General features: G+C 45.3%; 1 protein-coding gene across 9 annotated transcripts in view; it reads left to right on the top strand.

The window, feature by feature from the left end:
- The first annotated feature begins 14,305 nt into the window (after positions 1-14,305).
- LOC144592942 (cAMP-regulated phosphoprotein 21-like) overlaps positions 14,306-19,838 on the top strand; it is a 164,995-nt gene continuing 159,462 nt past the window's right edge. For 8 of the 9 annotated variants that reach the window (XM_078398258.1, XM_078398263.1, XM_078398262.1 and 5 more), the window contains exon 1: positions 14,415-14,561. The gene's annotated coding sequence lies outside the window, so the exon portion shown is untranslated. Of the gene's footprint in view, positions 14,393-14,414; positions 14,562-19,838 lie in introns of those variants that run through there. The other variant, XM_078398257.1, reaches the window with a different exon arrangement.

Below are 19,838 nucleotides of genomic sequence, written 5' to 3'. Positions count from 1 at the left end.
CGCCTGGACGGGCGCCCGGGTCCTCCCGCTGGTCCTTCCTGGGGGGGGGGGGAACGCATTTTTAAAGTTTATTCGGTTAATTGTTTTGTAAAAGTAACAAAAGTCGATTTATTCAGACCGCGGGGAACGGTGAGCCTAAAATTGTCGCGCTATCGTGTACTGCTTTTTTCCAGGTGAAAAATGCACAAAGAAACATGGGACAAACAAACAAACGGTGGAACAAACACACAGGAAGTGGGGAACAAACAAGATGAGAGTTTTAGTAATATGTAGATGTTTCGACCAGTTCTGGTCATCTGATTACAGGAAGGAAGTTGGAGGGAGTGCAGAGTGCAGAATTTACCAGAATGCACCTGGATTAGAGTGTATATACTGTATGTATGTCTGTATGTATGTATGCTTGGCCCGCTGTGGACCGTCCGGTGCGGCCTGCAACCACAACAACCTGACTGCGGGCGAGGACAGCGGGAGAAGGGAAAGACATTGTGGCCTTCCATCACAGTGAGGAGAGAGAGGACTGGAGGAGACTCACTGTGATGGATGTTTCTTTGATGGATGTTTCTTTTTTTGTGTGTTTTTGGGGTTGGGTAATTTTAATGCCTATTTAATGCTTTTATTGTTGGACTGTGTTTTGGGGGTTTTGGGGTTGTGTAATTTGAATGCATATTTAATGCTTTTATTGTTGGACTGTGGGTGACCGAATTTCGTCCAATATTGGATGACAAATAAAGCTATCTATCTATCTATCTATCTATCTATATATATATACATACGTGCGCGCATATACAGAATATGTGTGTATATCTATCTATATATATATATATATATGTGTGTGTGTGTGTGTGTGTGTGTGTGTGTGTGTGTGTGTGTGTGTGTGTGTGTGTGTGTGTGTGTGTGTGTGTGTGTGTGTGTGTATATATATATACAGTATATGTGTGTGTGTATGCGTGTTTGTATGTGTATGTGTACAAGAAGGGTCTCGACCCGAATCGTCACTCATTCCATCTCTCTGTGTGTAGGTGTATATATATTTGTATGTATAATACAGGTGCTTCCCGCCTTAAAATGCTTCGACTTACGATATTTCGACTTTGCGTTGGTGTAAATGGCAGCGACCCGTAGCGATCCGCAGCACGCTTCCAGCCACGTGATCACGTTTATTCAATGTACTTCCACTTACGATATTTTCGGTTTCCGATGGGTTTCTCGGAACGGAACCCCATCGTAAGTTGAGGAGTACTTGTATATATATGTGTATATATATGTGTGTGCATATAGATAGATAGATAGTTCCCTGCACCAACTCCTCAGCCACTCGTTCACTTATCCTACATCCTTATCTTACCCTTACAATAAGATTCCTCTTTATTATATGTACACAAACACATCTATTTGAATGTAAAGCACAGTGCAGATATATTTTATCAGTACACACCCCAGAGCTACATGTGTGCATATATATAAATATACACGTGTGTGTGTGTGTGTATGTATATATATAGATGTGTGTGTGTGTGTGTGTGTGTGTGTGTGTGTGTGTGTGTATGTATATATATAGATGTGTGTGTGTGTGTGTGTGTGTGTGTGTGTGTGTGTGTGTGTATGTATATATATAGATGTGTGTGTGTGTGTGTATGTATATATATAGATGTGTGTGTGTGTGTGTGTGTGTGTGTGTGTGTGTGTGTGTGTGTGTGTGTGTGTGTGTGTATGTGTGTGTGTATATATATATATATATATATATATATACACACATGTACCTCTGGGGTGTGTATTGCTAAAAGATATCTCAACTATATATATATATATATACACACACACACATATTTATATACAAACACACACACACACACACACACCCCCACATACACACTCTCACACACACACACACACACACACACACACACACACACACACACACACACACACACACACACACACACACACCCCCCACACACACACACACACACACACACACCCCCACACACACACTCACACTCACACACACACACACACACACACACACACACACACACACACACACACACACTCACACACACACACACACACACACACACACACACCCCCCACACACACACTCACACTCACACACACACACACACACACACACACACACACACACACACACACACACACACACACACACACACACACACTCACACACACACATATATAAATAGACACACACTTACACAGGATGTGCCCTTGTTTCTATGGTTTCTTTTGCAGCTAATCTGGTTGTGTGAAATTCCACACTGTTGCAGAGTGAAGAAAAATTCTCAAATTATGAGTTGCTTATTTAATCATCAGATTGGGGCTCGGTCGGTATCTCTTTTCAGTAGAACTGCAGAGGTAAGAGTCATCCCATGGACATTTTGATGAATCTGATGCCTCGGTGCTGCATGCACTCCTACACTCCCTGAAACAATGTGCCCAAGACTCAGCTACCTTAAAGAGCTTCTAATTAGTGTTTTGAGTGATTTAATGAAATAATGGCTCCCCCTATCATTATCTATCAGGACATCCAATTTGGATAAACAGCTCTTTGTTTTCTCACATAATAGCTTCCTTACCAGCAACTTGTCAACTCACAAGTTGACTGTGAATTTGGAGGAATTGGCAAATTCGTGTCCAGTTTAGTTCATTGTCACGTGTACCGAGGTGCACGTGTAAAGCGTTTGTTGCGTGCTCCCCAGGCAGCGATAAGATTATACATGATTACAATCAAGCCGTCCACAGTGTACTGTTAAAGGATAGGGGGTATCACAAAGAGTGCAAGATAAAGTCCGATTAAAGATAGTTCAAATAGTATAAGAAAATAACTGCAGATGCTGGTACAAATCGAAGGTATTTATTCACAAAATGCTGGAGTAACTCAGCAGGTCAGGCAGCATCTCAGGAGAGAAGGAATGGGTGACGTTTCGGGTCGAAACCCTTCTTCAGACTGATGTCAGGGGGGGCGGGGCAAAGGAAGGATATAGGTGGAGACAGGAAGGTAGAGGGAGAGGGTGCCATAGTGAGGCCCACCGGAAATTGGAGGAACAGCACCTCATATTTCGCCTGGGCAGCTTGCAGCCCAGTGGTATGAACATCGACTTCTCCAACTTTAGATAGTTCCTCTGTCCCTCTCTTCCCCTCCCCTTTCACAGATCTCCCATTGTCTTCCTGTCTCCACCTATATCCTTCCTTTGTCCCGCCCCCCTGACATCAGACTGAAGAAGGGTCTCGACCCGAAACGTCACCCATTCCTTCTCTCCCGAGATGCTGCCTGACCTGCTGAGTTACTCCGGCATTTTGTGAATAAATACCTTCGATTTGTACCAGCATCTGCAGTTATTTTCTTATACCAGTGATGGTGGTGTTGTTGACTAATAGGAAGTGGTGCAGCGGTAGAGTTGCTGCCTTACAGCGAATGCAGCGCCGGAGACTCAGGTTCGATCCTGACTACGGGCGCCGTCTGTACGGAGTTTGTACGTTCTCCCCGTGACCGGCATGGGTTTTCTCCGAGATCTTCGGTTTCCTCCCACACTCCAAAGACGTACAGGTATGTAGGTTAATTGACTGGGTAAATGTAAAAATTGTCCCTAGTGTGTGTAGGATAGTGTTAATGTGCGGGGATCGCTGGGCGGCGCGGACTCGGTGGGCCGAAGGGCCTGTTTCCGCGCTGTATCTCTAAATCTAAATCTAAAATCTAAAGACCCGAAACGTCACCCATTCCTTCCCTCCAGAGATGCTGCCTGTTCCGCTGAGTTACTCCAGCATTTGGTGTGTGCCTGAGACCTACAACGACATTGTTTCCTCAAATTGGTGACACAGATAAACAAAGTAGAAAGCTTACAGCACAACACTTGCCTTCATCGTCGAGTCATAGTCATGGAGTCACACAGCGTTGAAACAGGCCCTTCGGCCCAACTTGCCCACACCGACTAACATGTCCCAGCTACACTAGTCCCACCTACCTGCGTTTGGCCCATATCCCACTAAACCCATCCTATCCATTTACCTGTCTAAATGTTTCTTAACATTGTAATGGTACCTGCGTCAACTACCTCCTCCAGCAGCTTGTTCCATACACCCAACATCCTGTGTGTAAAAATGTTACCCTTGTAGTGGCCTGGCGGAGGCCAGAGAAAAGGCAAGACGCCAGGCAGTGTTTTGTTAGATTCTTTATTAGGCTGTGAGCTGATGCCCACAGCGTAGTTCTCCAAGGGATGATCCACGCCTTCCCTTGGTCTGGCTTTTAACCCCTTTCACCTGTCCGTCACGTAACGAGGGGGCTGACCCGAGGAGTGGCCTGATCCGCCACAGGACCCCCCCCAAGAACCGGAGGTTCTGGCCACAGTTCACTTCGGAACTGTGGTCGGCCATGGCAAGACTCTTGGGTGTCAGCCTACACCACACTACGGCGTACCATCCACAGTCGAACGGGTTGGTGGAACGCTTTCACCGCCAGCTGAAAGCTGCCTTGAAGGCTCGGCTCACGGGCCCAGACTGGGTGGACGCCCTGCCGTGGGTTTTGCTGGGGATCCGCACCGCACCCAAGGAGGACTTGGCCTCCTCCTCCGCCGAGTTGGTGTACAGGGCCCCCTTGACGGTTCCCGGGGAGTTCATCCCACCAGCGCACGGTCGAGTGGAGCAGCCTTCTGACGCCCTGCAACGTCTTCGGCAGACGGTGGGCAGGCTGGCACCTGTGCCCACATCACGTCGGGGTCACCAATGTAGTGGCCTGGCGGAGGCCAGAGAAAAGGCAAGACGCCAGGCAGTGTTTTGTTAGATTCTTTATTAGGCTGTGAGCTGATGCCCACAGCGTAGTTCTCCAAGGGATGATCCACGCCTTCCCTTGGTCTGGCTTTTAACCCCTCTCACCTGTCCGTCACGTAACGAGGGGGCTGACCCAAGGAGTGGCCTGATCCGCCACACCCTTCAGGTTCTTATTAAATGTTTTCCCCTTCACCTTAATCCTATGTTTTGGTCTCCTAATCTGAGGAAAGACATTCTTGCCATAGAGGGAGTACAGATAAGGTTCACCAGATTGATCCCTGGGATGGCAGGACTTTCATATGAAGAAAGACTGGATAGACTAGGCTTGTACTCGCTGGAATTTAGAAGACTGAGGGGGGATTTTATAGAAACATATAAAATTCTTAAGGGGTTGGAGAGGCTAGATGCGGGAAGATTGTTCCTGATGTTGGGGAAGTCCAGAACTAGGGGTCACAGCTTAAGGATAAGGGGGAAGTCTTTTAGGACCGAGATGAGAAAACATTTCTTCACACAGAGAGTGGTGAGTCTGTGGAATTCTCTGCCACAGAAGGTAGTTGAGGCCAGTTCATTGGCTATATTTAAGAGGGAGTTAGATGTGGCCCTTGTGGCTAAAGGGATCAGGGGGTATGGGGAGAAGGCAGGTACAGGTTACTGAGCTGGATGATCAGCCATGATCATATTGAATGGCGGTGCAGGCTCGAAGGGCCGAATGGCCTACTCCTGCACCTATTTTCTATGTTTCTATGTTTCTATGTTCTTGATTCCCCAACTCTGGACAAGAGACTCTGTGCGTTTACCCGATCTGGGCCTGTCACAATTTTGTACACCTCTACAAGATCAGCCTTCATCCTCCTGCGCTCCATTGAATAGAGTCCTCGCCTGCTCAACATCCCCCTACAGCTCAGACACCCCCGTATATCTTCTCCGCACCCTTTCCAGCTTGACAACATCTTTCCCATAACATGGTACTGCAAACTGAATACAATACTTTACACGTGGTCTCACCAAAGTCTTGTATAACTGCGACGTGACCTCCCAACTTCTATGCTCAGTGCTCTGACTCGTAAAGGCCAATGTGCCAAGAGCCCTTTTGACCACCCTATCCACCTGTGATGCTACTTTCAAGGAACTATGTAAATGCACTCCTAGATCCCTCTGCTCTACAACACTCCCAAGAGCCCATAGACGGACACAAAAAGCTGGAGTAACTCAGCGGGACAGGCAGCATCTTTGGAGAGAAGGAATGGGTGACGTTTCGGATCTCGACTGTCCCGCTGAGTTACTCCAGCTTTTTGTGTCTATCTTTGGTTTAAACCAGCATCTGCAGTTCCTTCTTACACACTTCCAAGAGCCCTGCCATTCACTGTGCCTGAGGTATAGGGAGAGGTTGAGCCAGGCTTGGACTTTATTCCTTGGAGCACAGGAGGATGAGGGGTGATCTGACAGAGGTGTCTAAGATCATGAGGGGAATAGAAAAAGGTAACTTACCCAGAGTAGGGGAATCGAGAACCAGTTGAGGGGGGAAAGATTTAATAGGGAAGAATTGCTGAGGCACTGGTCAGACCGCATTTGGAGTATTGTGAGCAGTTTTGGGCCCCATATCTGAGGAAGGATGTGCTGATGTGGAGAAAACCCACACAGGTCATGGGGAGAACATATAAACACTGTTCAGATAAGCACCCGTAGGCAGGATTGAACCCTGGTCTCTGGCACTGTAAAGCAGTGCCTCTACTGCTATTCCACTGTGCCAATGCCTTTTGTTCCTGACTATCTTTGCGGGCCAGAAATTGTCTTGCTTGATAACTTCAGCAGTAAGTGAAAGAGTGTAAATTCTAGAGGAAACATGTCTGGTTACTTAAAGCACACTCTGTTGACTTTAGAAGGTGTGGGCCCAGGTCATAGAGTCATTCAGTGTGGGAACAGGCCCTTCAGCCCAACATGGTCCATCGACACTTGTCCCACCCGCCTGCGCTTGGCCCATATCCCTCTAAACCTATCCTATCAATGTACCTGTCCAAATGTCTCTTAAAGGTCCCTGCCTCGACTACCTCTTCCTGCAGCTTGTTCCAAACACCTACCACCCTCTGTTTAAACAAATTACCGCTCAGATTCCTACCAAATCATTCCCCACTCACCTTAAAACTGTGTGCTCTGGTTCTCGATTCTGGGCAAGAGACTCTGTGCATTTATCCGGTCTATTCCTCTCATGATCTTGTATACCTCTAAAAGATGACCCCCTCGTCTTCCTGCGCTCCAAGGAATAAAATCGTAGCCTCTTCAACCCCTCCCTGTAGCTCCGGCCCATGTGTCGGCCCAACTTGCCCACACCGACCAACCGGCATTGGAGAGAATCGAGAGGAGGTTTACAAGAATGATCCCAGGAATGAGTGGGTTAAAATATAATGAGTGTTTGACAGCACTGGGCCTGTACTCGCTGGAGATTAGAAGGATGAGGGGGGACCTCATTGAAACTTGGCAAATAGTGAAAGGCCTGGAAAGAGTGGATGTGGAGAGGATGTTTCCACCAGTGGGAAGAGTCAAGGATTAGAGACCATAGCCTCAGTATAAAAGGACGTACCTTTAGAAAGGAGATGAGGAGGAATTGGCTAGAGGATGAGGAACTCTATGGGCCACACCTGCACCAGGCCTGTTTAGTCTTGCTCTGAAGGGTACATTCACTGGAGTAGTTCAATTCACACAGAGTGAAGCACTGCCCATGGTGAAGGACAAAATGGAAGAGCAGCTCAGTTCTTCCACAGATGGGCTTGGTGCATTAAATATCATTGGAAGAACATTTAGAATCATAGGTTTAGATTGGTTAAAAATTGCACATTGCAAAAGGAATTCTAAAGTTTATCATCTAAATTAGAGAAAAAACCCCCAAGATCTGACCTGGCTATGATATAGTGGAATCAAATATTGTGAAGTTAGACGCTAGCAGAACAATATGTGGCTTATAGAGAGATCTTTTTTGGTTCTTCGTCTTCTTTGGAATGAGAATAACCTCCTTCTGCTCTTGTGTTTTTGAGGAGACAAATGAGATCTTATAGACAATAGACAATAGACAATAGGTGCAGGAGGAGGCCATTTGGCCCTTTGAGCCAGCACCGCCATTCAATGTGATCATGGCTGATCATTCACAATCAGTACCCCGTTCCTGCCTTCTCCCCATACCCCCTGACTCCGCTATCCTTAAGAGCTTTATCTAGCTCTCTCTCGAATGCATTCAGAGAATTGGCCTCCACTGCCTTCTGAGGCAGAGAAATCCACAGATTCTCAACTCTCTGACTGAAAATGTTTTTCCTCATCTCAGTTCTAAATGGCCTACCCCTTATTCTTAAACGGTGGCCCCTTGTTCTGGACTCCCCCAACATTGGGAACATGTTTCCTGCCTCTAACGTGTCCAACCCCTTAATAATTTTGTGGGAGATACTAGGTCTCCCATTGCTGGGGCAGGTATTTGCACAAGATTCTCGAGGCCATTCCAAATGCTTCTGCTGCATTTTGTCTTGCCGATGACCAAGAATTCCAACAGTCAATAGTGATATTAGTCAAGTCAAGTCAAGTTTATTTGTCACATACACATACACGATGTGCAGTGAAATGAAAGTGGCAATGCCTGCGGATTGTGCAAAGAAAGAATTACAATTACAGCATATAAATTAAAATTAATACATTAAAGAAAATTTAGTCCCTGGAGTTATAATAGTTAACAGTCCTGATGGCCTGTGGGAAGAAACTCCGTCTCATCCTCTCCGTTTTCACAGCGTGACAGCGGAGGCGTTTGCCTGACCGTAGCAGCTGGAACAGTCCATTGCTGGGGTGGTAGGGGTCCCCCATAATCTTGCACTTACACTTCTTACACAGATATTACACTTCTTCAAACATGCTTTGGGGATATCTTTGATTCCTTGACTTTGTCTGTCTAGTAATCCCTTTCTGTGACAGACCTTCAAATAGAGTTTGTTTTTAGAGGACTGAAAAATAGCAAATACAACTCTTTCGCAGTCATAGAGTCATGGAGGGATACAGTGTGGAAACAGGCCCTTTGGCCCAACTTGCCCACACCGGCCAATATGTCCCAGCTACAATAGTCCCACTTACCCGCGTTTGGCCCATATCCCTCCATACCTGTCCTATCCATGTACCTGTATAATTGTTTCTTAAATGTTGGGATAGTCCCTACCTCAACTACCTCCTCTGGCAGCTTGTTCCATACACCAACCACCCTTAGCGTGAAAAAGTTACCCCTCAGATTCCTATTAAATCTCTTCCCCTTCACCTTAGAAGGATGAGAGGGGTTCTTATCGAAACGTATAAGATTATTAAGGGGTTGGACACGTTAGAGGCAGGAAACATGTTCCCAATGTTGGGGGAGTCCAGAACAAGGGGCCACAGTTTAAGAATAAGGGGTAGGCCATTTAGAATGGAGATGAGGAAAAACTTTTTCAGTCAGAGAGTTGTGAATCTGTGGAATTCTCTGCCTCAGAAGGCAGTGGAGGCCAATTCTCTGAATGCATTCAAGAGAGAGCTTGATAGAGCTCTTAAGGATAGCGGAGTCAGGGGGTATGGGGTGAAGGCAGGAACGGGGTACTGATTGTGTATGATCAGCCATGATCACATTGAATGGCGGTGCTGACTCGAAGGGCCGAATGGCCTACTCCTGCACCTATTGTCTATTGTCTATTGTCTATTGTCTATTGTCTATTAAACCTATGAACTCTGGTCCTCGATTCACCTACTCTGGGCAAGAGACTGTGCATCTACCCGATCTATTCCTCTCATGATTTTATACAGATCACCCCTTATCATCCTGTGCTCCAAGGAAGAGTCCCAGCCTACTCAACCTCTCCCGATAGCTCAGACCCTCTAGTCCTGTAAAACTTCTCTGTACCCTTTCCAGCTTGACAACATCTTTCCTATAACATGGTGCCCAGAATTGAATACGATACTCTAAAGGTGGCCTCACCAACATCTGATACAACTGCAACATGACCTCCCAACTTCTATTTATTCACAATATGCTGGAGTAACTCAGCAGGTCAGGCAGCATCTCGGGGAGAAGGAATGGGTGACGTTTCGGGTCGAGACCCTTCTTCAGACTGATGTCAGGGGGGCGGGACAAAGGAAGGATATAGGTGGAGACAGGAAGATAGAGGGAGATCTGGGAAGGGGGAGGGGAAGGGAGGGACAGAGGAACTATCTAAAGTTGGAGAAGTCGATGTTCATACCACTGGGCTGCAAACTGCCCAGGCGAAATATGAGGTGCTGCTCCTCCAATTTCCGGTGGGCCTCACTATGGCACTGGAGGAGGCCCATGACAGAAAGGTCAGACTGGGAATGGGAGGGGGAGTTGAAGTGCTCGGCCACCAGGACTATACTTCTTCCCAACCGGTCCCCTGCAAAAAGTCTATCCCCTACTCCCAATTCCTCCGTCTACGCCACATCTGCGCCCGGGATGAGGTGTTTCACACTAGGGCTTCCGAGATATCCTCGTTCTTCAGGAAATGGGGCTTCCCCTCCTCCATTATAGATGAGGCTCTCACTAGAGTCTCTTCTACATCCCGCAGCTCCGCTCTTGCTCCCCCTCCCCCCACTCGCAACAAGGACAGAATCCCCCTCGTTCTCACCTTCCACCCCAGAAGGGTCTCGACCTGAAACGTCACCCATTCCTTCTCTCCCGAGATGCTGCCTGACGTGCTGAGTTATTCCAGCATTTTGTGAATAAATCGATTTGTACCAGCATCTGCAGTTATTTTCTTATATCTCCCAACTTCTATAATCAATACTTTGACTGAAGAATGCCAATGAGCCAAAAGCCTCTTTGACCACCCTGCGACTGCACCATCAAGGAACCATAACACAAATTCTAGATTCCTCTGCTCTACAACACTCCCCAGAGCCCTACCATTCACTGTGTAGGTCATGCCCATGTTTAACTCTTTGTTCAAAAGAAACACAATGATATGCTAAGGAACTGTAGGCCATTCATTTTTAACCTCAATTGTGCAGATGCTTTTGGGAATATTAACTAGGGACTTGGGAAAGTGGTGTTTAGTTTCTATTCCTGATTAATAGTCCCAAATGTTGACTCGATGACTGATTTTTAAAAAAAATGTTCAAAATCAAAGAAGGGAATGGAAGATTGTCGTCAATATGGATTTTTTTGCCAGATACTTGATGAGATTCCACACAGAAAGCTGGTTAACAGAATAGGGCTACTGGAAGTACCGGAGCACAGATGGGAAATGTTGGTTACAAGGCACAAGGTAGAGTGAGGTGAAAAACAAGTATTTGTTCAGACTGGAGGACAATTGCTGGGACCACTGCATACGACTGGAATTTAGAAGGATGAGAGGAGATCTTATCGAAACGTATAAGATTATTAAGGGGTTGGACATGTTAGAGGCACGAAACATGTTCCCAATGTTGAGGGAGTCCAGAACAAGGGGCCACAGTTTAAGAATAAGGGGTAGGCCATTTAGAACTGAGATGAGGAAAAATGTTTTCAGCCAGAGAGATGTGAATCTGTGGAATTCTCTGCCTCAGAAGGCAGTGGAGGCCAATTCTCTGAATGCATTCAAGAGAGAGCTAGATAGAGCTCTTAAGGATCGCGGAGTCAGGGGGTATGGGGAGAAGGCAGGAACGGGGTACTGCTTGAGAATGATCAGCCATGATCACATTGAATGGCGGTGCTGGCTCGAAGGGCCGAATGGCCTCCTCCTGCACCTATTGTCTATTGTCTATTGTCTATTGACTGAGGCCTGTGCAGGATAACATTTCCAAATTTGCGGATAACACAAATCATGGAAGGGGTAACCTTTGAACACAGAACAGCACAGCACAGGAACGGGCCCATCAGCCCACGATGATTGCGCCAAGGATGATGCCAAGTTGAACCGTTCTCATCTGTCTGTGCTTCATCCATATCCCCTCTATCCCTTGCACCTCTATGTGTCTTATCTAAAAGGATCCTAAATGCCACTATCGTAGTTGCCTCCACCACCACCCCTGGCAATGCGTTCCAGATTCCCAAAACTCTCTATGTAAAACAAACTTGCCCGGCACATCTCTGTTAAACTTTCCCCCTCTCATCTTATAGCGATGGCCTTCAGTGTTGGGCCTTTCCATCGTGCGGGAAAAAGTTCTGATTGTGTTCCGTATCTATGCCCCTCATGATTTTATGTACTTCTATCAAGTCCCTCCTCAGTCTCTGAAGTTCCAGAGAAAACAACCCAAGTTTATCCAACCTCTCCTTGCAGCTGAGACCCTTTCATCTAGGCAGCATTCTGATAAACCTCACCTGCATCCTCTCCAAAACAATGGACAATAGACAATAGGTGCAGGAGGAGGCCATTCGGCTCTTCGAGCCAGCACCGCCATTGAATGTGATCATGGCTGATCTATCTCAATCAGTACCCCGTTCCTGCCTTCTCCCCATACCCCCTGACTCCGCTATCCTTAAGAGCTCTATATAGCTCTCTCTTGAATGCATTCAGAGAATTGGCCTCCACTGCCTTCTGAGGCAGAGAATTCCACAGATTCACAACTCTCTGACTGAAAAGGTTTTTCCTCATCTCAGTTCTAAATGGCCTACCAACTTATTCTTAAACTGTGGCCCCTTGTTCTGGACTCCCCCAACATTGGGAACATGTTTCCTGCCTCTAACGTGTCCAAACCCTTAATAATCTTATACGTTTCGATAAGATCTACTCTCATCCTTCTAAATTCCAGTGTATACAAGCCTAGTCGCTCCAGTCTTTCAACATATGACAGTCCCGCCATTCTGGGAATTAACCTAGTAAATCTACGCTGCACGCCCTCAATAGCAAGAATATCCTTCCTCAAATTTGGAGACCAAAACTGCACACAGTACTCCAGGTGCGGTCTCACTAGGACCCTGTACAACTGCAGAAAGACCTCTTTGCTCTATACTCAACTCCTCTTGTTATGAAGGCCAACATTCCATTGGCTTTCTTCACCGCCTGCTGTACCTGCATGCTTCCTTTCAGTGACTGATGCACTAGGACACCCAGATCTCGTTGTACGTCCCCTTTTCCTAACTTGACACCATTCAGATAATACTCTGCCTTCCTATTCTTACCACCAAAGTGGATAACCTCACACTTATCCACATTAAACTGCATCTGCCATGCATCCGCCCACTCACACAACCTGTCCAAGTCACCCTGCAACCTCATAGCATCTTCCTCACAGTTCACACTGCCACCCAGCTTTGTATCATCTGCAAATTTGCTAATGGGACTTTTAGTCCCTCCATCCAAGTCATTAATGTATATTGTAAATAGCTGCGGTCCCAGCACCGAGCCTTGCGGTACCCCACTAGTCACTGCCGGCCATTCTGAAAGGGACCTGGGCAAACAGGTATAGAGATGATGACATTTATTTAGAAAGTGTGCAGAGAAGACTTAGCAGGATGTTACCTAGCATTGCAGCTTGAGTTATAGGGAGATGATGGCTAGGCTGGGTTATTTTCTTTCGGAGCATAGGAGGCTGAGGAGTGACCATTTTGAGATTTAAAATATCGTGAGGGGCATGGATGAAGTGGATGGTCACTGTGCCCAGGCTGATGATTCCAAAGCTGGAGGGGCATAGGCTTAAGGTGAGACGGGAGAGATTTAAGAGGGACCTCAGGGGAACTTTTTCACTCAGAAGATAATCCGTATCTGGAACGAGCTGGAAAATGAAGCAATGAAACGAATACAGTTGCAACTTTTAAAAGATAACCGGATGGGTAAATGGACAGGAACAGTTTAGAGCAAAGGTAGACACAAAATGCTGGAGTAACTCACGGGACAGGCAGCTCCTCTGGAGAGAAGGAAGGGGTGATGTTTTGGGTCGAGACCCTTCAACAGACTGAGAGTCAGGGGAGAGGGAAACGAGAGATATGGAAGTGTTGGGTGTGAAAATGACAGATCAAAGGGGACGTGGAGTAGTGTGTTGTGAACACAATTTAGAACGTGTTTTATCACCTGCTGCTGTTTGCTTGCCTTGTTCCAGATTGCTGAAGCAGAGGGGCTTACTATTTATTTTGTGCTTTTATATGAGAATATTAATAGGTGTAAAATACATTCCTTAGCCACTTTTTATCATTACCTTCCAAGGTATATAGCTGTAAACTGGATATTAATGCTCTGGTCGACAACAAATAATATTTTGTGTTGCCATGGTCACAAGGTTTTTAACAAGGCTTTATATTTTTAAGAGCAAGCTTTTTTGATCATTTCAGGATTATTTTAGTGCTAGTCTGAAGAAGGGTCTCGACCCGAAACGTCACCCATTCCTTCTCTCACGAGATGCTGCCTGACCTGCTGAGTTACTCCAGCATTTTGTGAATAAATACCTTCGATTTGTACCAGCATCTGCAGTTATCTTCTTATATTATTTTAGCGCTAGGTTTATAGTTAGTTTTTAAAAATTATATTATTATATCATGGGCACACACGGCTTTAAGATGGGCAAGCATTACCTTTTGCTGAATACTTGTGAATGAACAGCACTGCTTGCTGTAGGTGAAACATTTCGTCAAAGGATCCAGCAACCAATGGCCTCACACACAATCTGGCAGTGTAGCATCACGACCAAAACTGTGAGTAAGAGGATGGTTATCGCATAGCTATGGGAGACTTAACAGCTCTGCGTGTGGGTGGTGAGCTCATTCTTTAGAGCAGCAGGGGGAGAACGGGAGAAAAACATGTCTTCTAGAAAGGCAGATACATAATATGTGAGAAGAACTTGGCCTCGGTCATTTTGTTGAGGTAAGAAAAGACAATGTTTCAAGGTGCTTGTGGCCTTTTACGTGAATTGATTTTGTAATGTTGCGGATTAAGGGTCAGTCATTTAAAGTCAAAATGATGCACATATTATAAGTGCATTTTGCGGTTGTTCATCAATTGTCTGCAGACTACGGTCATCCCATTTCAAGATCGAGTGTCATCACCTTTCAATGTTGACCCTGCAAATGCATAGTAAAAACACGAATTTCTTAAAGAAAACTGTCGAACAGAAAAGACCTTTATTTCATTTACTGTGCTTCGTTATCTCTTAATCTGGAATCTTATCATCTTGAAAGGCTGATCTAGCTAACCAGTGTTATTACATACTGAAAGCTGAAACACAATACGTCAATTATGCATTGCATAAGCCCTGTACCTATTGAGAACAAAACATGGTCTCTACGGTTAAATATAAATGTCATCAGTCTTATATTGGTGGGAAATTGTTGAAAAGAAATGTTTACGATCTCTGATGGGAAGAAATAGCCTGCATTGAATAAATAGCCTGCATTGAATTTGCTTCAAGCTTACTTACCTTAGTTCAGAATATTAGATTGTATGCAGTAGCAATAGATGTTGCATATTATATATAATCGGCAACTTTATCAATTAAGTATACAGATATTATAACGCCATAGTTTAGAAAAAAACAAAAACTGACCACAGAATTTATACTTAGGCTGTTTTTGAATAATGTGTTTGAAGAGTAACGTTACCAAGGCAACCAGGATATGTTCATCGTAACCTATCCTGAACATCATACATAGTCAATAGTCGTTTATTTGTCACATACATATAAATGTGTAGTGAAATGAAAAAATGGTCCAATATTTCTGAAATTTAAAAAAAACCCATAGGATCCTGTTATGCAGAGATTCCTTTTACGGATCAAAAATATCGTTGATAATCATTTCTGAACCCTGGAAAACAACTTGAGACTTGAATGAAACAGTGCCAGAGATTTTGTAACTTTCACTCTGTGGAGCCATTCTCAAGTCTGCAAGAATGTGATATTAAACCAGCAACTTCTTTCTGGACACCAATACACCAAGATGTTGAAAGAACATTAAATCTTTTGTGAAATAGTGCGCAGATTGTGGTTGGTCATTGCTTGCCAATTTTCTTAAAAATCCAAAAGTAATTGTCTCATTAAAAAGAAAAAGCGAGAAATGATTGAAGAAAAATTCATGCCGTGTAAAAAAAAATGTGTTCTTTGTTTGTCTGCGTAACCACCTGCAAAAGATGATAAAGTAAGGCTTATCATAGCACCACCATCTACAAATCCACAGTCACTGATGTGATTTGTATATGTTGAGTGAGTGAGTGGCGTCTAGATTACGCATCTATTACCTGATGTTAAGAGTAAGGCTTACTTTTTAATGATAATAAGCTGAATTGTTAATTTTATTCCGACCCGCAAGTTGCTGATTTCTTCAGGTCACCCCTCTGAAATGTTCATTTTATGTTAATATTCCCTTCATGTGATCTATGTTTTTCCTCTATCTGTGACCAGCTCTCAGGAAATGTCAGAACAACTATTAACGAATGCGTTATTCCAGATGGTTGCTATGCAGTTCCTTGCTCTTATCCACAATGATGAAAAGTGTTTACTTTTAGGACCGTGTCAGTGTTCTGTTATGATGGTGCTGCCCGTTCTTTTGAAAAGACATTGGTAGAATTAATAAAATGCTCAGATTCTATATCAAGACAATAGACAATAGACAATAGGTGAAGGAGGAGGCCATTCGGCCCTTCGAGCCAGCACCGCCATTCAATGTGATCATGGCTGATCATTCTCAATCAGTACCCCGTTCCTGCCTTCTCCCCATACCCCCTGACTCCGCTATCCTTAAGAGCTCTATCTAGCTCTCTCTTGAATGCATTCAGAGAATTGGCCTCCACTGCCCTCTGAGGCAGAGAATTCCACAGATTCACAACTCTATGACTGAAAAAGTTTTTCCTCATCTCTGTTCTAAATGGCCTACCCCTTATTCTTAAACTGTGGCCCCTTGTTCTGGACTTCCCCAACATTGGGAACATGTTTTCTGCCTCTAACGTGTCCAACCCCTTAAGAGATTGAAATTTAAATTTAAAACTGAGGTGAGAAGGGACCTTTTCACCCAGAGAGTTGTGAACTTGTGGAATTCTCTGCCACAGAGGGCAGTGGAGGCCAAATCACAGGATGGATTTAAGAGAGAGTTGGATAGAGCTCTAGGGGCTAATGGAATCAAGGGATATGGGGAGAAGGCAGGCACGGGTTATTGATTGTGGGCGATCAGCCATGATCGCAATGAATGACGGTGCTGGTTCAAAGGACCGAATGGCCTCCTCCTGCACCTATTTTCTATGTTTCTATGTTTCCATGTTTAAGTGGTGGGCACCAGTTTCCTTCCGGCCCAAACACTTTAGGCAAGTCATCAGTAAAATAACTATTTAAAAATAGAGCAGATTAGAGTACATGGTACATTAGAACAGCACAGCCACAGGAATGGACTCTTCAGCCCACTGTGTTCGTGCTGAACATTATGCCAAGTTTAACCAACCTCATTTGCCCGTATATCATCCATATCCCTCTACTGCCTGCACTTCAATGTGCCTATCGAAAAGCCTCTTAAACGTCACTATCGTACATGCCTCCAGTACCATCCTGGCAATGCGATCCAGGTCCCCATCACCCTGTGTGTAAAAGAACTGTGCGGCACAGTGGCGCAGTGGTAGAGTTGCTGCCTTACAGCTTCAGAGAACTGGGCTCCATCCTGACTGTGTGTGTTTGTCTGTACGTTCTCCCCGTGACCGCGTGGGTTTTCGCTGGGTGCTCCGGTTTTCTCACACACTCCAAAGATATGCAGGTTTGTACCTCAATTGGCTTCGACAAAAACTGCAAATTGTCCCTAGTGTGTCTGATAGTGTGAATGTGTGGGGTGATCGTTTCGGCACGGACTCGGTGGGCTGAAGGGATTGATTCCTGGGCTGTATCTCTAAACTAAACTAAACTAAACTAATCCCCATTACACTTTCCCCTTATCACTTTACAGCTATTCCCTCTAATGTTGGACATTCCACCCAGGTTCTGACTGTCTACCCTATCTGTGCCTCTCATAATGTTATATACTTCTATCAAGTCTCTCTTCAACCTCTGACGATCCAGGGAAAACAATCCAAATCTAAACAACCTCTCCCTGTAAAGGAAACCCTCTAATCCAGGCAGCATTCCGGCAAACCTCCTCTTCAAAGCCTCTAGACAATAGACAATAGGTGCAGGAGGAGGCCGTTCGGCCCTTCGAGCCAGCACCGCCATTCAATGTGATCATGGCTGATCATTCTCAATCAGTACCCCATTCCTGCCTTCTCCCCATACCTCCTGACTCCGCTATCCTTAAGAGCTCTATCTAGCTCTCTCTTGAATGCATTCAGAGAATTGGCCTCCACTGCCTTCTGAGGCAGAGAATTCCACAGATTCACAACTCTCTGACTGAAAAAGTTTTTCCTCATCTCAGTTCTAAATGGCCTACCCCTTATTCTTAAACTGTGGCCCCTCGTTCTGGACTCCCCCAACATTGGGAACATGTTTCCTGCCTCTAACGTGTCTAACCCCTTAATAATCTTATACGTTTCGATAAGATCTCCTCTCATCCTTCTAAATTCCAGTGTATACAAGCCTAGTCGCTCCAGTCTTTCAACATATGATAGTCCCGCCATTCCGGGAATTAACCTAGTAAACCTACGCTGCACGCCCTCAAACGCCCTCTACATCATTCCTGTAATGGGGTGACCACGACTGCACACAATACTCCAAATGGACGACTTTAGTTACGGAGAGAGAGAGGATAGGGTTGGCTTGTTGTCCTAAGAGCAAAGAAGAGGGAGGGATGACCCGATAGAGGTAGATAAAAATGAGAAGAATCTTTTTTCTCATGACAGGGGTATCAAAAACATAAAGATAAGGGAACGGGCTCCAATGCAGTGATGACGCAGGTGGGAGGATGAAAGTCAGTATAGAAGTCAAGGACTGCAAGTTCAGTAGACGGGAAAGGCAGGGTGAGGTGAAAAATGGTTGGATCAAATTGTGTGCACTTCAATGCAAGAGGCCTGACAGTTAAGGCAGGTGAGCTCAGTGCATGCATAGGATAGTGCGACTGGGATGTAATGGTCAATCTAGAAACCTGGCAAAGGGAGGAACAGGTCCAGCAGCTTAATGTGTCAGAGTACAGGTGTTAGAGGTTAGACGATGTGGAGGGTAAAAGAAGAGGGGACTTTCTTTATTAATTAAGAACAACATCACAGCACGAGTCTGAGATGACATTCCCGAAGGATTGTCCAGACAGGAAGCTAAATGGATTGAGCTGAGCAATAAAAGGGATAATCACCTTGTTTAGTTTAGTTTGGTTTAGTTGAGAGATACCGCGCGGAAACAGGCCCTTCGGCCCACCGAGTCCGCGCCGACCAGCAATCCCCGCACACTAACACTATCCTGCACGCACACCAGGGACAATTTACAACTATACCAAGTCAATTAACCTACAAACCTGCATGTCTTTGGAGCGTGGGGGGGAAACAGAAGTTCTTGGAGAAAACCCACGGGGGTTTAGGGAAGTCCGTAGTGCCACCGTAACCACCCCAATATTGTGTTGTACTATATGGCCCAAAATTGTCAATGGGAATTAGAGAAACAAATATACTGGCAGACTAATTGGGTTGCCATAGTTGGAGATTTTAACTTTCCCAATATAGACTGGGATTGCCAGAGTGCCAAGGACTAGGATCAGGTGTCATTTATCAAATATATTGAGATAAAGTTCCTCAGGTGATACATTAGAGGGACAGGGCAAAACTAGACCCAGTCTTAGTCATAGAGTCATAGAGTGATGCAGCGTGGAAACAGGCTCTTCGGCCCAAACCGGCCAACATGTTCCAGCTACACTCGTCTCACCTGCCAGCGTGTGGCCCATATCCCTCCAAACCTGTCCTATCCATGTACCTGTCTAACTGTTTCTTAAACGTTGGGATAGTCCTGGTCTTTAGGAAAACACAAGGCAAATGATCGAAGTGTCACTGGGTTAGCCTTTTTGGACCCGCAACCACAGTTTTATTAGCTTTACGTATGAGGGCGGGGCGGGCCCACAAGTCGAAGTTCCAAATCGGGCCTAGGGCCAATTTTGATGATATCAGACGGGAACTTGCTAAAGTTGATTGGAGTAAATTCTTTGCAGGCAAAGGAACATTCCAGAAAGTGAGACGATTTTAAAAGCGTGACACAGA

Source organism: Rhinoraja longicauda, chromosome 4 (genome assembly GCF_053455715.1).
Source record: "Rhinoraja longicauda isolate Sanriku21f chromosome 4, sRhiLon1.1, whole genome shotgun sequence".
In the NCBI taxonomy this organism is placed as follows: domain Eukaryota; kingdom Metazoa; phylum Chordata; class Chondrichthyes; order Rajiformes; family Arhynchobatidae; genus Rhinoraja; species Rhinoraja longicauda.
Note: the sequence above shows the minus strand (reverse complement) of the source record. Positions and strands in the feature narration are given on the sequence as shown.